This window comes from Protopterus annectens, chromosome 12.part0, assembly GCF_019279795.1.
Source record: "Protopterus annectens isolate FY-2018-M chromosome 12.part0, PAN1.0, whole genome shotgun sequence".
In the NCBI taxonomy this organism is placed as follows: domain Eukaryota; kingdom Metazoa; phylum Chordata; order Ceratodontiformes; family Protopteridae; genus Protopterus; species Protopterus annectens.
Genome location: NC_056746.1, coordinates 181,448,848 through 181,471,641, shown reverse-complemented (window position 1 = coordinate 181,471,641; position 22,794 = coordinate 181,448,848). Strand labels below are relative to the sequence as shown.

The 22,794-nt window shown below is 36.2% G+C and overlaps 1 protein-coding gene across 1 annotated transcript in view; it reads left to right on the top strand.

Annotated features, from left to right (window-relative positions):
• Positions 1 to 22,794, top strand: part of CASKIN1 (CASK interacting protein 1) — a 1,590,276-nt gene that overhangs the window by 705,764 nt on the left and 861,718 nt on the right.

Below are 22,794 nucleotides of genomic sequence, written 5' to 3'. Positions count from 1 at the left end.
TTGTTGGCTGTAGGCAGTTTGTATTTCATCAGTCATTACTGTCAGTATATGTTGCTGTATTCTTTGTTAAAATTTCAGAATATATAAAGCAAGGTGTGTATGCCCATCTTTAGTATGTTTTGACATGTTTCATTAGTGGGTCATGTTAGGATATCTTTTTATATTTCATTGAACTTTGCATACTGTAGGTTTAGCATGCGGTTTTCAGGTTTCATGCTCTTGGTGTGTATATCTAAACAGTGTAAATGGTCACAAAAATATTAGACCTAGGCATAAATATATTTCTCATGAATCCACATGTGAAAAACTGAAATTTTGCTGTATCCTACTTTTGGTAACAAAACTAAAAAAAGGAAATTTTGCTGTCAGCGGCTAAAGAAAAATAACCAGTAGGATGGTTTGCAATGTACAAAGGTAAAAAACATTAATCTGACAAAAAAGTAAAAATATGGCAAAATGAATGTCTTTTTATGAGGAGTTTTGTTTCTGGTACCTTATGTTCAATAAGACAACAAATAACAGTGACCAATCAAGGAGGACTGTGAGTTTGTGACTTGTGTTGTCATTTTGTGATGTAATGTTATGCTGTCAGTTTCTTTTAAATCCATGTCTTTTATCAGAAATTGTGAGTCTCAGCATCGTTTGTGACAGTAATCGTTATTACAAATCACAGAGTCACCATTTGTATTGGTCTAACCAAGTCTGCAGCTCATTCTTGTAGAGCATAAGTTAGATTTTGTCACAGGGAGCCTCCCGAAAACCACAGAAAAGTCTTTGAGTGTTCCATGTAAATCAGAAAAGTTATTTGGTCCTCTTCATGCAAAAAGAATGCTACTCTGTACTGTAGCAAACTGACCACCAGCTCCCCCTGACAAACAGTCACTTTTAAAATAACACAAACTTCTGTTTATAGATGGTACTTTTACTACTGATTTGCAATCAGATATCGATGCTGGTTGACTGTTATACTTCTGTATTTATGCTCCAAAAAACACTTGGCTCCAAGGATTTAAATGTAATTATTATAAATACACAATCATTCACACTAAAACAGGCTTTCTCAAATTATGTAAAAGCATAGGTCCCAACAGTTGCTTACATAATTACTAGATGCCACATAATATTATTTATAAACACAAAATATAAATCTTTGTACTATTTTTGAAACCCATGGCAATTTAAAACAGGTTTCAAGTTGACATTATTATTTTAGGCCAGGGAATCTCTGAACCCTTAATTGTGTTATCCATCTGTATTCCAGAAGTCTTGCTACAGTGGGGTGAAGAGGGCTACCCCCAGCACAAGGTCTCAGTGAGCCCAATCAGCAGATCCATTTATTTTATGTATTTACTTATTTATTGCTCTAACACAGGCCATAGGGCATTGACATGAGGCTGTAGGGCTTTAGGACCTGGCATTACCTCCTTAGAGGAGTGCAAAATGTGGAGAAGCAACCTTTTTTTTTCTTTTTACTCCTCAACTTGCTTTTGAGATGCACCAAATCAGGGAGATGCACCAATTGCCAAATGAGCCAGCTACAGCTTTGTTGTAGCCATACGGTTCAGTCTCATTGTGGATATCTCCATTTCCCTGGGGGGTTTTTTCTTTGTTTTTTTTTTTGTTTTGTTTTTTTGCTATAGTATGCAGGAACAGAATTAATGCTGTATCCCTGCTTCCAGAATCTTCTAATATAAAGCAATCGGTGTTTTATTTTTCTTTTGATATGCATCCTTTTAAATGTCTATTGCATGTACCTGTATAGAAGTATGCATATAATTTACACTCTGCTAAATAAATAACATTTGTATATGACAGTTTGCATAATCATCGCATTCATATATTTTATTAGTTATGGAATGTATAAACATCTGCTTAGATGAAATGTGTTTGCATTGTAGGCAGTTCTAACATGGGAATACTCACTTATGTCTGCTTTCATCACTTTTAGTACATCTGAGAATTTTTATTTGTCTATAATGTATTTTTTTCAGATCCCTGCCTTTCTTATATGTAAAGTTCGGTCTCTAGTTCACAAACTCTTTCAAGCCCTCAAAGGATGTGAGAATGTCCAAGTGTCTTTGCAGAGTCTCTTTGAATAATTCAGTGTCTTTATAACAAATAATTCATTGTATTGTATTGCACACTTTCTTTTTCGTATTCACAGCTGATTCAGAAAAACAGGTTTTGTGCTGCAGGTTTTTTTTTACTTATTACACTAACACTTAGTTTAGCATTTCTACTTTATTTATTTACCAGTTTAGACCCACTAGGCCAGTAGCCTCTTTTCACAGGAGATCCCAGGTGGTATTTATACCACTAGGGGAAATTTGACCAGGGTATTGAGGAACTTCCCCTACAATCAAGTCCAGTCTGTAATTGTGAAAGTGGTATCAGTGATTACATGTACACATCCTATTTCTAGTGCAGTGGCAACTGAAAGGATGGTGCGAGCATGGAGAAGGTGATAGAAGAAGCAAAGATGACTACCAGCTCTAAGGAGATACATAAAGAGAAACAGAGGATTCAGAAATAGCGTTTCAAAATAATTTATTTGCCAAGTTGAAGGATATTGGGAAAGAAGATTCTGTTGTTACATCCTTCCACTTGGGAGGGTTGTGGGATGATAAATTGAAGGAGATATTTAATCAAAGTGAACCAGAGAATGGATAAGATATTTTCTGCAAAAAGAAAATGGATAAAATACAGAAGAAAGATTCAGATATAATCCTAAAAGAGGATGTTACACAAAAGAAAAAAAAAATATGCTGAGAGAGTCAGAAGCAACCATGAGCAAAAAGAAAAATGAGATGACAAATTAAAAAGAAAATATGTAGTGAGAGTACAAAGTAAAAAGAATACTGAAATGGATAACATGAGATACAGACACTATAATACTACTTCAGGTGTGAAATTGCAGAAAGTAAGAGCTTTTATTTTAATAAATAAAGAGATTTTTTGTGACATTATTTTTGAAACTGTTCATGGAATGGAAAAATTCTGTTTGAATATGAAAAGAAATAAAAATGATAATCTGTAGAACAATTATGTAGTAAAAGCTTTTTTTGAGCAGCAAAAAAAAAATACATATGCAGTTTCAGATAGAAAAAGAAAGAGAGACTTTGAAAAAACATTTAAAAATATTTGCAAGTGATTGACATTTCAAAAGTTTATGACAAAAGGGGCTTACGGATTGGGGGATAGGATAGGAATTTCATTTTGGAAATGGAAGTGGAAAAATTATGTACATTCATAGTCTTATAAATGTTGACAGGAATATAGGTGTGATAAAATATTGTGAACAGACAAAACATTTTTTATGGGGGGGAGGACATCTTGTAAATAACTGTGCTAAAAAGAAATGCTATATGTCTATATATATCTGGGAAAACAGGTCATGATGCAAAGAAATGTGAACTAGAATGTTATAAATTTAAGCAATCTGAGCATTTATGAATGGATTGTAAAATAGAGTTTAATGACAGCCAAAAAGCAGGGGAGGATATAGAACAAAATGAAAAAGAGCGGAGAAATCAAAATATAAGATAATTTAGGGGGAAAATGGATAATAATAAATGAGAAAAGGATGAAGAAAAGACAGAGAAAGATTCAGGAATTAGTGATGAAGAAGATTCAAATTGGAAAGTGGTGAAATGAAAAAATAATTCTATTGGAAGAAGAGTAAAAGAAAATGAAATTTAAAGGAATAAATGTAAAAGAAAAAAGAAAGGAAATGAATAATAGGTAATATAAACTGAAAGGGAAATGATATCCTTTAAGCTAAGGGAAAGAGAAAGTAATAATGTAACAATTCTTTCAGTAAATATAAACAGTATTAAAAATATAGTAAGTAGGATAAGGCTATTGGAATGGTGTAATAACTGTGGCATAGATATAATTGTATTGGAAGACATGATTTTTAACAAACTAAGAAAGACTGCAAACAGAAAAAATATGGGATGGAAATATAATATAGAATTTGGGAAATGAACATTATTAAGGAGTAGCAGTACTATGTACGACAGCAGTGAAGATATTAGATATAATATTAGTAAAAATGGGAAGGTTAACTATTATTGATTTGAGATGGCAAGAAATAGTATATAGAATTATAGCTTTATATGCTTATGTTATTTGTAAAGAAAAGGAGAATTTATTTCAAAAAATTTTAGATTATATAGTAATGAATATGAATACTTTAATAATAGGAAATTGTAACTGTGGTTTAAGAGGTAAAAGAAAGGAAATTATATAAAAAAATTATAGAAGTTATGAAATGTGGTACATTGGTTATATGGGATAGAAAATTCTGGACATACAGGACAAGTGATCTTAAATCTGAAATTGATTACTTTATAATATATAAAGAAATAAGTATAGCAGAAGGAGAAGCAGTTGTAACAGGATTTACAGATCATTTAGCAATATGGATGGAGGTAAATGAAAATAAAGAATATACTAAAATAGGAAAGGGAATAAAAAGTATAAATGAAAAAGGAGAAGGAAAATATATACAGTTATGACAGATCATGTTACGATGAGGGGATTTTTGTGAACTGGTCAGAATTGTGGGATTACATTTAAAAGAAAACATAAAGTTTTCTACGGTGGCAGAGATAAACAAGAAACAGAAAAAGAAAGATACTTAAAGATACATGAAAATGTTTTTGAACATTTAGAAAAGAATGAAAGAGATAATTACAATAAAGAAAAAGAATGATACAGAAGAACTACTTATTAGAAGGAAAAAAGTGTTATCATACTAAAGTAAAATTGTGAAAGAAAATAGTATAATGAAACAAATGAAGAATAAAATAGAAGAAAGAAAAAACAAACACAGACTATAGAAATTGTTCATTACTCAGAAGAAATGTTTAAAGAAAAAAGAAAGAATATAGCAAAATATGTAAAGTAAAACAATTTTCAGAACAAGTAAATAAAGAAATTAAAAAATATGTTTTTTATGAGTTAGACAGAGTGTTTAAAACAGGTAAATATAAAGTTGGAAGCAGGCCAAGATGGGATAGGATATGAAATATATAAAAATTTAATGGAATAACAAAAAGAATATTTATTACATGTTTTAAATAAATGGTTGAATGAAGCTCTTTGCCATAAGGAACTGTGTAGTGGAATACCAAAATTTATAGGACAAAGGTGAAACAGAAGATATAAAAACTGGTGACCAATAGTATTAAATAATACAGATTATAAGATATTTATGCAAATAACTCAAAAAAGATTGGAAAATAAGATGAAAATATAATGGAAGAACATTTATATGATAAAAAAGGAAAGGGATATCAAGAATCACTAACGATAGTAAAAGGAAATTGTGGATTATATTCTAAATAAAGGAGATGATGTAGGTGATATTAATACATTTTTTGATACTATAGAGCATAAGATGCTATGGGAATTGATGAAGGCAAACAATTTTAGTAATAAAATTAAGAATGTTTGTATGACAGGGTACAGTAATGATAACAAGAATTTTAGTAAATGGTTGGTTAAGTAAAGAATTAGAGATGTGTAATAGGATAAGACAAGGTTGCCCTATAAGTAGTGTATTATTTGCTTTAGTCTTGAACATGGTAGGAAGTGAGGTAAATTGTAAAATGGAAAACGCAAAGTATGTAATGCAAACAGAACACTTTTTTTGAAAGGTAAAAGGGTGAAGAAACTATGGGAAAAAATATGTGAAGGAATTTTTTGGAGAGTTAAAAGATAGTAAAATAAATTTGAATATTATTAAATATGGATACTATAAGAACAGAAAAAAATAATATAAAATAATAATGGGCAAACATTATTTTATGTAGGGTTATTTGGAATGTAAGATTAAATGAGATTATGTTTAATGGAAAGTGGATACTATCAATCACATTAAGAAAAAGTGGGTCTATATTAGATAAATGAAAGTTTATCTAATCGAACGCTCACGTGAGCGAAAATTGCGGAACTCGAAACTGCAATTGTGAGATCGCAGTACAGTGAAGATGTAAATATTTGCCCTTTCCTCACTGTAGTGCGATCTCGGAGTTGGAATATATATTTAGCAGGGGGTGTGGGGGGCACAGCCCCCCACAATTGCAGTTTCAAGTTTTTGGATTTTCGCTCATATGAGCGTTCGGTTAGATAAATTTTCGTTTATCTAATATAGACCCGAAAAATCAGATGGTGGCTATGGAAAAAAGAGTGGGTTCTTGCATGAAGAGAAATGTATAAAGGATATAATTATGTAAGTAATTGTACAATCTATAAATATGTACATTTGTAAATATGTACACTTCTGTGTAAGGATGTAAATTAGTAAATAATGTGTAATGTTGATAATGTGCAAATAAAGTACCCCTATTCATATGGATAGGCGCTGTGGGATCTTTTACATCCACTTAAGCTACCACCAACTCAGGCAGATGGGGCCTTGGTTTAACATCTCATCTTCAGTTTGAGATCTCATACATCATACCCTCTGTCCCTTGGGTCTGTATACAAACACTGCAGAGACTGTTCTAACTATCTGTCAAACATCTTGACTCTCTAAGAATCTGATCATAGGCTATGTTTCTAAAGATGAATTTGAGATGCATGCTATCATAATGGAGATAATCATTAACTCTAACAATATTTCTGCAAGTATTTGTAGCTAACCTGCCTTCAATATAAACAGTCATATCTAAAAAAAATCAGTCTTATCCTTCACTAAGTATGGTTTAAAACATAAGAAATGAAATTTAGATGGCTGTAGTAGATACATACAAATACATTCAACTTACTATAGTATTTCATCAGTCCTGAGTTCATGGTTTTATGTGTGTCTGGGATAATCACCCATTTTGTTTAGGGGTGGTTCTGGGGAGATTTTGTCAAGAATTAATCAGAGTTCTGAGGAGTGAAGATGCTGTCATTCTGATTTGCACAACTCAGTCCCCAAGAACTGAGCTAATCTCAAATCTCAATGCCAGTTCTCTTAGATAGCTGTAGCTTTTATTTACTTTTTATTTTTTTTTAATTTCAGGATTATAAATATCACTTTTAAATAATCTGCATATATAATGACTTGGAATTGGTTATTGGTTTATTTTCATTACAGTGATTTCTCAGGAGACTGTGTAGGCTTCTTTTGTAAATTTTACCTTTTCTTGTCCTGAAAGGGTTACAAAAATATTCCTATTCCTATAATGTGGAAAGTGCAGTTCATTTTCTGTCTGTGAGACACTATAATGTGAACTATGGTTTACCAGGTTTATAATTTGTTCGGTGACTGTTGGAGTAGCTTTAGTTTTTTTTTTTCTTTCTTCACTACAGTAGTTTCTTTATAGTGTTTACTTTTGCTCAGGTTTTTAAAGACTGGCCTTTCAAAATTGATGAGAAGTAGTCTGTCTGTCCACAATTATACATGTCTGTGTTATAACTGAGACTGTCAGTTACCATTTCACTGGTTTAATAGGTAATTTCATGTGCTAATATGCTTAAACACAGCTGAGGGTAAGGCAACAAAATCAAAAAATTATGAGGTCTATAAAAAAGAACTTCATAGTGAGTTCCCGTATTCACTCTGGTAGAAAGCTGGCTAGCATTCAATTGGTCTGCAATTTCCAGCTGATCATTGCATTATATATTTGTTGCCAGAAGACTAATAAAATGAATGTGCCATTCAGAAGAATGTTAAAAAACGGTCATGGTGCCTCTTTTGTTTTGACTTCAAAGTTTACTAAAACAATATTAAAGATGAAGTTTCATATTGTTTTCTACTTTTGATGCAAAATATTAAGTAAAGTTCACCCCCTTTCATTCAACTCAGCAGTGTTCAAGGAAGCAAATGATTCTGAAGGACGAGCAAAAAAGGAAGAACTATCACCTTCAAACAACTTAAATGTATTATGCTAGTATAATCATTTATATTTAGTGCCTTTTAAAAAATCTTGTGTCAAAACAAAATAAAACCAGTACAAGAAAACTTTGAAACGACAGAAAATGTTTTATATGCTGCTAGGACTCTGCCTTGTAAATCTAATTATCTTATTACACTAGAATTTAGAAGTTTAAATAGAAACAGAGTTTGCCCATCCAGAATCTATTCTTCCCAGCTGTATTACTTAATTTTGGTCATCACATGGATAAAAATTAATAAGACCTAACACTGAATATGGCAATTATTTCTGGTTCCATGTTCTGAAAAAAAAATAAATGAGTAGAGTAGAAAAAGTGCAGAGAAAATGGGGACAGGCTATTAAATGTACATTTATTCTCAGTGAATTATATGCACTATTGTGAGAATATGATTCAGGTCTGCAAGGCAACCAAGGATGCTTTCCTGTGTGAAATGCCTAGGCATGATAAAAAGAGGAAAACTCAAGCACATTAAACTGTTAAGAATTTTCCGGAAGAACAACAAAACTGTAAAGTGATTCTGTGAGAGAGTAGTAGGCAGTCTAAATAAAATGTCTATTGACATAACAAACTGTGAATGCTTAGAGAAGTTTAAGAATGCTATTGATGAATTATATGAGGAGGCATATTGCAATGATGACAGGCCGGAAGGTCTTTGAGCCCAAATCTAAAACAATGTGATGCTGTAATGTATCAAAAAAGTGTTTAAGAGTCTGAAGAGATTTTCTGTTTTCAAAGATTCTGAATTGTGACTTAATGACCTTTCTACTGATGTTGACCGTGTTGGTATAGTTGTAATAATGGACAGATAGTAAGAATTGCTTGTCCCTGACAATTAATAGTCATACAGATAAAGAACCCAAGCTGTCTGAGACTTTTCCTAAAAAGTCACACTATTCTTACAGAGTTTTAACTCTGATAAATGTTCATCTCTTTTCTGTGATACAAGAATTTGGTTTATAATCGTCATACAGTGTAATGATGAAGATATTGAAAACTGCAAACAGTGTCAACACTTGTTAAAACTGCATGCAATTTTGTTTCTGACTTAGCAAATTTCTGTATTAAATCAGCAGTAACTTCTGTTATGGGTGGAACACAAGCTTGGCTAAATGCCCAACTATATTCTGAGAATTATAGCAAAGATTAGATCCTTACTTATTACAGATACTGACATTTTTAATCCTAGCACAATTTATTCTATTCATGAGTTGCACAGGAAAGGTTAGATAAAAATGTTTTTATTTAGTTATTTATTTATTTTTTTAATCTATCTTCGAAAATTTCTTCTTTTTGTTCTTTAAGAACAGGAAATGTATTTACCTTCTACATCAAGAAAGGGTCTGATTAAGGCACTTCCTATAGGGGTCAGACACCTAGGTTTAAACTTCTGGTAGGAACAGAGGATCTTTTAGAAGAGAAGGACGGGTCTATTGTCGATCATCGAATGGGCTAATCATTGAATGGCTGAACATTAAACAATAAGCATCAGTGAACTTTCATTTCATCAACAGGGTAAGTAACTACTTGTCCAACACTTCCCCATCTCACACACGGAAGTGCTTCAAACCCCTTTCCCAGTCACTGTATTGCTGTCTCAGAGTTGGTATCTATAGTAAGGGGGGGGTGGGGGCAAAGCCCACCACAACAGTGGGTTTGAAACACTTCAGTATGTGAGACAGGGAAGTGTTAGACAAGTAGTTACTTACCTTGTTGATGAAATGAAAGTTCAATGAGTGAACTTTTGAAGCTTATTGTGCGATGTTTAGCCGTTCAATGGTTAGTCCATTTGATGCCAGAACATAGGCCCAAGAAGGACATCCTGAGAGACAGTTTTTTTTTTCTTTTTTCAGTTTGGTAATATTGCAATAGACAGAAACAGTTCTGTTAAATAAGTTCTGCACAAATTCTTCAACAGGGATATTTTTTTTATTTTCCATATTCTCACATACAATTCTGTGCCTGATTTGCAAAAATCCTCTTGCTGTGGGAGAAAACTCTCAGTCTGTATTAAAACAAAACATGAATAGCAATATTGAGAGTCTGTTGAATAAGAAATGTAGGTTCCAGGACAAACGTTTTTTCCAGTACACCAACATAAACCTGTTCTGCGATGTTGGATAGGATTGCCTCTTCCTGTAGAACAATAGTATATTACAATACAATTACAATTCTGAAAGAGTGCTTTTCAAACTATCTGGAGATATACAGAGCTGAGTATATTTTTCTGGCACTTCAGAGTTGTGTACTGGTAATTGTTGTTTGACTAATTTTATATAATTGCTGGCTGACTTCAGAGTTGTGCACTGTTATTTTTGCTTCACTGTATAGTTTTTCAGATCTCTGCTGAAGGTGTTGGTTTTCCCATACCCACCCTCCCTATTCCTGTGTTGTTGTTTAAATTTGGAGGTTTTTTCAGTTGCCCACCCCCACTGTAGATTTGATCTGTGACACTCCCCCCAGTCTCATCTCTTTACCTCATTCTACCTAATAGACTCCTTCTGCATTGTTTTTAGTCATTTTTAATTTAATTGCATTTTTTAAACTGTTTGGTCTAACATTGCAACATACTCAAGTGTGCTAGCTTGCACTGTATTTGAATTGTTTTGACTGCTGTTTTAGCTACTTTTCTGTATATATAAAAAAAAATACCTTTCCTGTAACTAGTGTAGTCCAGATTCAGATTTGCTATATCCAGGACTGTATGTAAGCTTCTGAGCCCCCCCAAGCTTTCTGTGTTGGAGGGAAGCCTTCTAGCTTATCAGTGGGAGTGGTAAGCACTAGGTAACCTATCTACCACATAAGGAGTGGTTCTGGCCCAGAAATTGTAGTTATTGGCCGTTTGGGCAGTTTTTCCATCTCTTTCAACTTTCTGATTTAAAAGCCCACATTTGCACTTGTTTCCCCCCTTTCCTGTAACTAGTTTAGTCCAGATACAGATTCTTAGTTTTAGCACTTGAATTTGCTTATTCATGATCAGCACTTGTTCCGAACTTGTAAGCACTAAATAACCTACTAATTACTACAGCACTCAACCTTTCTCATTACCTAGAGGAAAACAGTTTTGGTACTTACGTTTCTCACTTGCTTAGAGAAAAACAGCTCTTGTACTCACTTTCCTCACTTATCTAGAGGAAAATAGTTTTTTTATTCAGGCATGTCCAAGGGTCAGCTCCCAGTGTTCTCTCCTGTCTATCTGATGAATCTGGGCATCTTGGGGCAATGTAGAAATTGCCTCATGTACAAGGACAACCCTCTCCTCCTACCACCCAACACTACAGCCTGTGAGAGATGCACTTATCTAGCCAAACTGGAGGTAAAGCTCTCTCCAATCAAGACTGAACTTGATAGTCAAGAGGAGAAGGTAAACACTTGCACCACACCACACTCATCACATAGTCTCAATAAATCTACACCACCAAAATCCACACATTGAAATGCAAAAACATTCACGGAGGCTCTCAATAATAATCTGTTCAAGCAACAGAGACCTCCAAAGCAGAAATGTAAGCAACCTCCACCCCCCAACACAACCCAAATGACACATAGCCTGCAGATTCAGAGTGCCACTCAACCACAGCCAATAAGTCAAAACAACGTACCCAACACACTAGTCATAGGCGACTCTATAGTCAGGCACACTGATGTCCCACTCACCAGGCTTAACAAGGAGAAAGTTACTGTCAGCTGCCTGTCGGGTGCCAGGATCTGCCACATAACCCACGCACTCAGGTCACTCCACAACAAGTAGAAATATGACTCTGTCATTGTCCATGTTGGTGTGAATGACCTGAGATGTACCTCCCTGGACTACATGAAAACAGACATGGAAGAGTTCTCCAATCTTGTAGCCCAGGCAGGTATGACCCTAGCCCTGAGTAGCATTCTGCCATCACCCAGAATGATGCTGCAGTACAAGGACAAAATGATTGACTTCAACAATTGGCTAAGCTTCTGGTGCCATTCCAAAGGGATCCAGTATCTGTCTGCTTGGGATGACATGGTCGATAGACCACGATGCTTTGCCAGAGATGGCCTGCACCTGTTACCCCTGGGATTCTGGATACTGGCTAAGGTTCTTGCCGCCCCTATAGTGCCTTTTTTAGGCAAGGTTCAAATGACAAATTCACCACCGTAACAGGAACAGGCAAGCAAAAACTGAGGGTGATGCTACTCAATGCCAGAAGTCTAAATCTCAAAATACACTCACTCGAGGCACTCCTTAAAATGGAGAACATCGATATCTGTGCAGTGACTGAGACCTGGTTCAAGGCTCCAGAGAGCACCCCTGCACTACTAGGTTATAACTCATACCACACTTTTCGACCATGTAACCTGGACCGGAACACCAAAGGTGGAGGTGTATCCATATTCATTAAGGATATTCACACCTCCAGGCTAGTTGCTCAGCATAATGCAGCCGAGGTTATCCAAGTACAACTAACTCTGTGCAAAACTACAATCCAAATTGTAGCTTGCTACAGATCACCCACCATGCCCCAGGATTCCAACTCCTCTTTTCTTGATGTACTGGAAAATATTAGGGTTCAACCAAACACCCTAATAATGGGCGATTTCACCTACTCCACCATTAACTGGGAAAACCTACTCATGTACCAACTCCTTCGCTCAACGCTTTCTGGAATTCATAAACTCCAATGCCCTGGATCAACTTATCCACACCCCCACCAGGGGCAACAATATCCTAGATCTAGTTATTACCAATATAAGTGACCGGTGTTCCACACCTGAAGTCAATGACTCATTGGTCCGATCCGATCATAAGCTAATTACCGTAGATATCCACATCCTGCCTCCACCCCCCATTAAGGAAACCATAAAAAAAAATTTCTCCAAAGCCATCTTCATGCTTCTTAAGACAGAAGTGGTGAACTTCATGACACCCATGCAGATGGACAATACAGTTACGACTACTGAATCCTACACAATTGCACTTTATAAGCACTTACATGAATGCATGGAGCGTGCTATCCCAAACAGAACCAAGATGCTATCCTCCAAAAAAAGGAAGCCAATCTGGTGGTCCCCTGCCATAAACAAACTGTACAAACAGAAGGAAGAAACTCTTGCAAAAGAGAGTAAAATCCCATGAGTGGAGGAACTCCCTGGTCAGCCTCAGTAAGAAGCTGCGATCCCTGATAAAATCCTCCAAAGCTAGTTACGAAAACAAAATTGCCACTGATTCTAAAGACAATCACAAAGCATTCTATAGCTATGTCAAGAATCTGAATGACAACACTCAGATCTGCTCTGAGTTACAGCACAATGGCACTAAATATACAGACCCAACTGATATTGCCAACATCCTGGCAGATAGGTTCAGTGCTAACTTTACCCCCCACTCACCCCCTAAAGAGCCCATCTCTATACCGGAAGAATGCAAAGTTCCTGTAATCACGGCTACACAGGTAAAAACCACACTCTCCAAAGCCAAGAACACAGCATCCATGGGACCAGACAACATCCCAAGCTGCGTTCTACATGAACTACAGAACGAACTGGCACCCCACCTAAGTACCATGTTCAATCATAGCCTCACCTCAGGCTTTGTGCCTGCTGAATGGCGCACAGCAACGGTTATACCACTCCACAAGGGGGGAGCCACCACAGACCCCGGGAACTACCGCCCCATTAGCCTGACGAGCCTGGTTTGCAAGGCCATGGAGCGTATCATCATGGAACTTATAAACAAAGACATTGGTAATCTCCAAACTCTGGATCCCACCCAGTTTGGGTTTGTAAAAGGCAGATCATGTCTCCTAAACCTGATAGACTTCTTTGAAGCAGTCACCAAAGCCGTAGACAAGGGTAAGGTGGTTCACACAGCCTATCTAAATCTTGCCAAGGCTTTTGACACCATCCCCCACTCTGGAATTATAGATAAACTCACTAAACTAGGTATAAATCCCTATGTCACAAGATGGGTTGCCAACTGGCTCACTGACAGAAGCCTCACTGTGAAAGTAGCTGACTCCAAATCCGACTTCAGACCAGTGACAAGTGGAGTACCACAGGGTTCAGTCCTGGGTCCTCTCCTGTTTGGTATCTACTTCTCTGAAGTACAGGCTAACACAGAAAGTCTTTGGCTAAAGAAGTTCGCAGATGACTGCAAACTAGGAGACATAATCGAAACTCCTAATGATGTGGACATCCTACAAAAGGGCCTCACTGAGACAGATACCTGGTGTCAAAGCCATGGCCTCAAGCTCAATGCTAAAAAGTGCATTGCCATCCCCTTTGGTAAAAACTCTGTACCCATGAACTACAACATAGGCGGTAGTATACTTAACACCGAAAGTGTGATAAGAGACCTTGGGACACAGGTGGACAGTAGTCTCTCCTTTGATGATCACATCGCCACAGTAGTCAGGAAATCCTTCTGTGTGGCACACCTCATCACAAAAAGTTTCTCATCCAGAAAAAAGAGGTCATTGTTCCCCTCTACTCATCACTCATTAGACCCATTATAGAGTACAACGCCCCTTTGGTATGTACCTCACAAGACATCTCCAACAACTGGAAAGGCCGCAGAAATACCTCACAAAGAGGATTACCAGCCTCAAATAGATGCCCTACGCTGACCGTCTCAAAGAACTCCAGCTTTACTCCATCGCATATTGCCTACTCAAAGGTGATCTCTGCCTAACATACAAAGCTATGTCAAACCCAAAGCTGTTGGACATGCTCCACTTAAAGAAATCCCAATCCCTCCGAGCTACACGCTCTAGGGACCTAAACCTTGTCACCACAATAAACAGAACATGCCGGAGGGATAGATTCCTGTTCCAGAGACTTCCCATACTCTGGAATAAACTACCTATCTATATCAAACAAAACTCCTCATTAGCCCTCTTCAAGAAACATCTTGATGATTGGATGGGAAATAGGAAATTCACCCCAGCGATCACTTCTGTGGCTCTACTCGACAGTGGCACAGGAAAATAATTTTCTTGTGTGGCGAAAGCCAGGGTACCTTTTTGGCTGGGCTTGTATAGGCCCTAGGGCCGATAGCCTAGTACCTACCTATGAACCTATGAACCTAATAGGTTCTCTGTAAGTTTGTTCTAATTGTATTTAACCCAAACAAATTTAACTACGTTAGGAAGTTCAGAATAGTAACTCTTCAGACTGTTTTACCCCATTAATTAATAAGGATTGGATGTTCATAGTAAAGCTGACAGATATTTGCTACCATATTCCCATGTTTCTTCTTCACTGGAGATTTCTCAAATTCCAAGTGCACAACCGATGTACTCATGGTATACATCACAGTGACTTCTTGAAGTCCCTTTATCATTTTAATAATTCAAATGGAATTAAATACATTGCTTCCAAAAACAAGATAATTGTTCAACATACAAATCATTTCATAGGTTTTAATAATATTCACTGATGTAAAAAAAAATCTAATTTTGCAAAGCAATCTACAATATAAGCACAAACCCATGAGGTGGCTCCAAGGGACTTATATGACAGGAATCCTTAAATAGATAAAAATTGTCCCAAGCTTTTACGCTGGGATAAATCAGAATATGTAAACACAAAATATTGACAAAATTTAAGTTATACTATGAAAGGGTTTATTGCCTATCCCCATAGTTGTGTGATGTTGGAGCTGGTGCATATAATTAGTAGGGGGGCACAGGGGTGCAGGGGGTTTTCCCCCTGCAAAAACATTCCTTTTGGATGTGGTTAGATTTTGTTGATATTTTGTATGTAGATAGTTTTGAATTTAGAAATTTATGTTGACAATATTTTAGCTGTTAATATTATGCTATTTAGATTTTTTAATTGCGCACACATACACACACACATACACACACACACACACACACACAAACAGCACACATATAGGCTCATAGGTAAGTACTAAATTAGCTGTCCTTGTGGACCACTTTAAGCCTAACCAATTTCCCCTCCAAAGGTGAGAATCATATCCTGTACCTTGTGTCTGTTAGGTAAGCGCCTTAAGCATTACAGCATCCCCTATATATATATGGGTCTACTTCTATTCGCTGACATCCCATTTCACTGAAACCCATTTCGCTTGACAGCTCATTTCATAGACAAACTTTCAAGGTGGGGGGCTTCCACACACTAATGGGGGCTGTGCCCCCCACACCCCCCAACTATATATTACAACGCTACAGTCGCACAACAGTGGGGAGGGGGGCAAACCCCAGGTTTTTGCCCTGATTACTTTTGTCTATGAAATGGGGCTGTCAGCGAAATGGGTTTCAGTGAAATGGGATGTCAGCGAATAGAAGTAGACCCATATATATATATATATATATATATATATATATATATATATATATAGAGTATATACTAAAACAATGTTTAAAAAGGTCACACAGGAAAACCAATTGGTTAAAAACAGAATTGCCATTTAGCTGAAACACCTGATATAGTTAAAGGGTAATTTACATATATCCCATGTTGCCTCTGATTCAAGAGGTTAAGGTATCACACAGTGGAAATTCTAGCTTTGCTAGATTTTTTTTTTATGTATAGTATATATACGTACACACACACACACACACACACACACACACATATATTATGAATACAAAAACAGACAATCCAGCACTCAAAAAAGCATAAACGACACCAGTTTTCTTTAGAACAAACAATCCCTTCATTTCAGTGAAAGTGAAATATAAAAACCTCCATCAATCACACATGCAGACCGGTTTTGTTATTCACATTCTCAGTACGATCTAAGCTGAAGTTTTAGACACGTCATAAGTCATGTGACCAATAATTTGTACTCCTTAACCAATCTAACCTAAATAAACGTGTGTGTGTGTGTGTGTGTGTGTGTGTGTGTGTGTGTGTGTGTGTGTGTATGCATGCATGCGTACATGTGCGTGTGTGTGTGTGTGTGTGTGTGTGTGTGTGTGTGTGTGTGTGTGTGTGTGTGTGTGTGTGTGTGTGTGTGTGTATACATGTATATCGATCTACTTAACTCACTCAAATACTACTTATGTTGACATGCATAATTTTAAATCAAATTGATTGACATTATCCATGTCGACACAGTACTACACACACATGGAGAATCAATCTTGGTGTATGGAAAACAAAAAAAAAAAAAAAAGCAAAGCACCCTGCTGCACCCCCTGCTAAGTATATCTTCTAACTCCAAATCTGGGAATTATTGATCTTTCATACCTGTCAGCCATCTGTTTAGTTCCCCAAATTGCTTCAATTAAACAGATACTGACCAAATATTTTAACTTACAGATTATAACCTTCAATATCTGAGGTGCTTTGTTAACTAAAATCACTGATGTCATTATGAAAAAGAGAAACCCCACAGAAGTGCATGTGATATATAATTCTTGTTTCATGTTATGAGTTACCTTTCTTATGGGCATCCTTTATACAGTACATGGAAGAAATGTTTGGTTTTTGAAATGATAGCTCAGAAAACTGTTCAAAATTATTTCCCTCACTGATGTTTTGTAATGCAAATGAAAATTTCAGAGATGTAAGGCAGGAAATGATTTTGATACAGAATTATTGCTTGTTTATTTAAGAATAATAATGGCATTATTTATAATCTTTTTCCAGTTTAATCCTGTCACGGTAGCATTGTATGTTTTTATAACATATTTTATAAGGATAAAAGCAGGTATGCATTTATCAAGGAATAAAGGAAAAAAACAAGTAAAATCGCTGCAAAGTAAAGATCGAGACCAAATACTCACTGAGATATTAAAATGTAACAGTATGGAGAAAAACAGATTCATTATTTTCATCTAGAACATCACAGAGGAGTGTACTTTTGAAGATTAAATATTCCTTTTTTCAAATAGATGATGGCATAAAACTAAGTGTTAAACCTGCAGCCATCCTAACTTTAGCTAAACCTCTGTGCTAGTAAGAAAGTAATTTTAAATGTTCAGAACTTATGCCCTTGCAATTAATGCATACTGTAAGAAATCATACAATCTTTCTGTCAAAGTGAATTATTCCTGCTGTGGGACTGGCAGATGAACGGCATTGTGCAATATGCTGGGAACAAGAGACTGCACTGCAGTGTGTTTTCACCACTAATGACATGAAATTCCAGAAGCCGAGCTGTCAGCCCAACACACCCTGATACCAGTTTCTTTGATTATAGCGTGATTATGGTACTGACCTGGAAAGCCAATCACATTAATGTTCACAAAAATATTAGTGATTGATGCCGACTCTAACATTCTGTGAAGCGTATGTGTCATCCTCCTAATCACTGAGTCAAAGAAGCATTCTAGTTGGAAGATGAAAGATCTATGTTATTTTTTTCTACATCTAAAAAAAACTCTAAAAGTGTAAAAGCTACTTACTTGTAGCTGCTCCTACATACAGAAGCGTATCTATTTGATGTACCTTTTGACACCGTCAGTGATGTATACCTGGAAGCTGTTGTTGGCATATACTAGGCAGTAAACATTGAAGTGTTTTAAAGTTGCTATCATGTCCAGAAATGATAGTTGGCACATCCTGTACTATGCATCCTGGATTTATCAGATCCTGTATTGGTAACTCCTTCAATACTTTAGGTCTTTTCAAAAAGGCAAACAATATATATTTTTCTTGAGAAAAAAGTTAACATTTTAAATTGGTTACATTTCAAGAGAATTATGTTACTTTATTACCAAATAAAATTCAATGATATTTGAAATATTTTTATTGAAAATTATATGATTAGATTGTGTGTCTAGTTTTGTTGTACTTTTCTAATACTCCTCTTTGTTGCTGAAGTATCCTTAGCAACGTATAGTCAGAGTAAATTATGCTTCTGGAGTTCGTTTATAGAACTGAAATGTAATCAGACTCTTTTGTTTGACTGTTATATAGCCAGCCAGCTGGTGCAAAATAAGAAAAAGCATTTTATGCCAAAATATTTAAGTGGAATTGGGTAATAGGACATAAATATTCTCAATGGGAAACCAAAGAAGCTACACTTGATACTGATTGCTTTACCTTACAAGTTGTACTCCTGAATGGAAACAACTGTCTGTGTCTGTGACTGAAGTTGCAATTTCATCTTTAAGTCCTGCATGATCAGAAGGCTGTGTATTCTGCTCCCCCGCCTGGTACTTAGAATAATGTTTTAATACTGGCACTGTTCTGCTGCTGTGCAGTATTATTGGATCGTGCATTCCGGGGGTATCACCCTTCAGATAACTTAAAACAAGATCTCATCTACTGTACATGAGGCACCGCAGATAAAGTAGCTCATAAAAACCCAGGTCACCTATTGAAAAGAATAGTTTTTTATTGATAACTCATATTACAGAACAAATCACATTGTGTTTTAGCTATGAAATCTCGTACAATAATATATTTCCCTTCAAATATCTTGAGCACTTCAACATTTGTTATAAAGTAATTTTGCATAGCTTTTATTTCATAATTTTCTAATAATATAGATAATATCGTTACCGCTCCTCTAAAACTGGGACCTGACAGAAAAGAATGTAATACATAGAAAATATGTCCAGGACAGCTTCTTTCCTCTTACAAAAATAAGATTTAGAAGTCAGGCATCCCAGAGCCATAGCCAGCTATTCTGTTGCCCCATGCCATTTCCCAGTCTGGATCCCCCTTCAGTTTGAAGTTGAGGACAAAAGACAAAGGATCTTGTCATACTTGAAGACCAAAAATAGGAAAAAGTCATCTTCAGACTATAGCAAATTACTTGCTACAAATATAACAAGTGATTTTCTACAGTTAAATACCAGAAAAGAAGCTCTAAATGCTTCAGTCTTGACAAAAACTACAGTTATCAGCATTCATTTCTGAATGCTGGTACTGCCCTAGACCACATAAGGACACTAAAATGTTTCAGACCTAACCACAGATGCTTCCAGTCTTGCCCTCTGACACCTTGCACTCAGATCAGCTGCCCCCTTCATCCCACTGTAATTACACCTCTGAGGCTGCACTTGGCTATCATCAGAATTAATGCAGTTGATCAAAAAGGGTGATTCTACTTGGAAATTTGTAAAACTGACCCAGCCATTAATAGCAAACAGAATGAAAATTTTAGGCCATGCAAAAAGGTTAGACTCTCCACTAATGCACATAAGGCCAGCAATTCAGATAACTCCATGTAAAAAAAGCTAAGGTACCCAACACATTTAGACATACTATTTGAAAGATCTGCAACACAGCAGCAACAACGTTTTCCTTAATTTATCATCACAAGACATATCAAAGTACAAAACATTACAAAATATCAAACAAAATTGTACCAGTCCACCAGTGGTTAAACCCTCCATTTTTGATAATACCCAGCAATCTACCTCTAATACTTCTTTGCATAAGTACTTAGAGGTTCTTACATTTTTATTCCAGAAAATGCAAGTTAAAGAACTGCTTGGCAAAATGGATTGTAGCTGCAGTACCCAATTTAATGCATTATACCCCAAAATTCTGAGAATTGGAACCCACAGCTATGTGAGTTGTCACTGTTGCCTGGTGTTACTCTACACAGTTTTAAACATGCCTTAAGCATTACATCACCCAAGTGACCAGTGCATCTTCTGGAATAGACTACTGACCCACATTCTATCCTCTGCTCACTCATGAAAATAAAGAAAAGCTAATCTGCAACCAAATTTGGGAAGTTATTTCCAAATATGATATGCTTGCAGATAAGCATCATGGATTCAGCCCTAAATATAACATCCATACTACACTATATGCTTACCAACCTAATATGCAATAACATGGATCAAGGATATCTAATGGCCATTATTCTTCTGGACATGATATGTACCTTTGAAACTTTTAACCATGCACTATTGCTTATTATACAATGCCTACTCTAAAACGTGCACGCTGATTGGCCAGCCCAACCAGCATGCCCGTTGTAAATCCCTCAATATACTAACGGAAAAAGGTCCGGTCGCCCGGACTTTTCCGTTAATAACACTGTCTCGCTATGTTAAAAGAGTTTAACATAGCGACACAGATTTAAAAAAAGCAACGGAGATCTCCGTTGCTTTTTTTAAAGCTATCTCGCTACGTTAAACTCCTTTAACATAGCGACACAGTGTGTAAAAAGCAACGGAGATCTTGTGATCTCCGTTGCTTTTTTTTTAAACCTGTCTCGCTATGTTAAATGAGTTTAACATAGCGAGACTGCTTTAAAATAAGCAATGGAGATCTCCGTTGCTTATTTTAAAGCTGTCTCGCTATGTTAAACCCATTTAACATAGCGAGACAGTAAAAAGCAACGGAGATCTTGCGTTCTCCGTTGCTTTTGCCCACAGTTTGATGTACTGCGAGGCATGTGCAGTATATCAGAACTGCCGGAACACCAGACAGCTGCGGAAGGGCAGCAAGAGGTATTATACAATGCCATTATTTAAGAAAAGTAATTATTTATTTTCTTAAATAATGTCATTAATAGCAATAACCACTTCTGGTGTGGTAATGCTGGATTTACCCACGGTTGTCTTTGTTTGGTCCCTCGGGCTTCACCCTCGGGACCAAACCACTCCAACCGTGGGTAAATCCAGCATTACCCACACCCAGGCGTGGGTTATTGCTATAATAAATTATCTTCTATAGGTTTTTCTACAGAAGCTATACGTTGGTTCAAAAGTTACCCTCCAGGATGTACTTCAACAGTAATGGGTTTGGACACACAATCAAAAACAGGTGATATATAGTAAGGAGTCCCACAAAGCTTGATACTAATTTACCTTTCTAGTTTCACTTTTAGTTCCCTTTCTAATTTCACTTTTTGTTAAAGATTTGCCTTCAGATCTCACACAACAAAACTGTCTCCTTTACGCCAATGATATAATCATAACTAAAACATCTTAGAATACCACAGAATTATTCAAACTTTTACAGAGTAAAATCTCTGTGCTGTGAAACTGAATACATAAATGCAAACTGATTATAAATACCTCTAAACCCAACAGAATGCTTTCTGTTATTCCCCCATTTCCTTGAAAATAACAACATTAGCACAATTATAGAACCCTGTGGGACACCTCTGCCAAATACTACAACACAAAGGTATCTTGTAGTCGATTTTACATCCACAGTTAACTTTCGATCTACATACTGAAACAATCTGAAACAGAATTCTATCACAACTAAGTTTCATATAAAAACTCCAACTTGCTAACCCCTGAGACTAGGAGACCAATAGCCATAGGTGTCTTATGTCCAGAGTGGAATATGTGCTCCCAGTCATTTCCCTGTATTTCAGTAAAACACAGTACTCAACACAACAGTGAATAAAATTCTTAGACTTGTTCACCTGTCAAACTTGAGTGCACCAGTGCATTATTATTTCAAAATATAATTGGCTCCATATGCAAGCAAGGGCCTCATCTACTAATTTCTTAACAGCAGTGAATTGCCCTTCACTAAAAACAATACTCTTTCAAAAGGACCAAGTGTATTGTCTTAGCAAAACAGATTATGTACGGTTAGCAAGATGTCCCAAAAGAGCCTTTGCAAAAATGGCACCTGCCTACTGGAACAACATTCCAGAAGATATAAATAGTTGCTGCGACCTCATAACTTTAAAAAAAACACTGATGTCTCACCTTCTCATTCTAAGCAAGTGCTTGTGCTTTAAAGATGCGGGTTGATGTATCCATCCATATCACTCTCTTCCTCTTGGCTTGACATTATTAAAATGAACTGTTTATCTTTCTTTGGAGTATTCATTATCATCCCTGAACTTGTACCTTTTCTTATTCAACACTTGTTATGTCTGTAGCATTTCTCTGCCTTTCCTAGTTTGAATATAATACACATATTTGTAAATTTCTAATTATGTACAATTTCTCTTCTCTGACCTCTGCTACATACCATGTTCATCTGCTATCACACACTACACTGATGCACTCTACCCGC